Here is a 434-nt window from a genome sequence, read left to right as displayed (position 1 = left end):
TGTTTGTTATTTGCTTTTCCCTTGCTGCTTTTAATACTTTTTCTTTGTATTTAATTTTTGATAGTTTGATTAATATGTGTCTTGGCATGTTTCTCCTTGGATTTATCCTGTATGGGACTCTCTGCACTTCCTGGACTTGATTGACTATTTCCTTTCCCATATTAGGGAGGTTTTCAACTATAATGTCTTCAAATATTTTCTCAGTCCCTTTCTTTTTCTCTTCTTCTTCTGGAACTCCTGTAGTTTGAATTTTGGTGCATTTAATGTTGTCCCAGAGGTCTCTGAAACTGTCCTCAATTCTTATCATTCTTTTTTCTTTATTCTGCTCTGTGGTAGTTATTTCCACTATTTTACCTTCCAGGTCACTTATCCATTCTTCTGCCTCAGTTATTCTGCTGTTGATTCCTTCTAGAGAATTTTTAATTTCATTTATT

This window comes from Pseudorca crassidens, chromosome 9, assembly GCF_039906515.1.
Source record: "Pseudorca crassidens isolate mPseCra1 chromosome 9, mPseCra1.hap1, whole genome shotgun sequence".
Taxonomy (NCBI): domain Eukaryota; kingdom Metazoa; phylum Chordata; class Mammalia; order Artiodactyla; family Delphinidae; genus Pseudorca; species Pseudorca crassidens.
Note: the sequence above shows the minus strand (reverse complement) of the source record.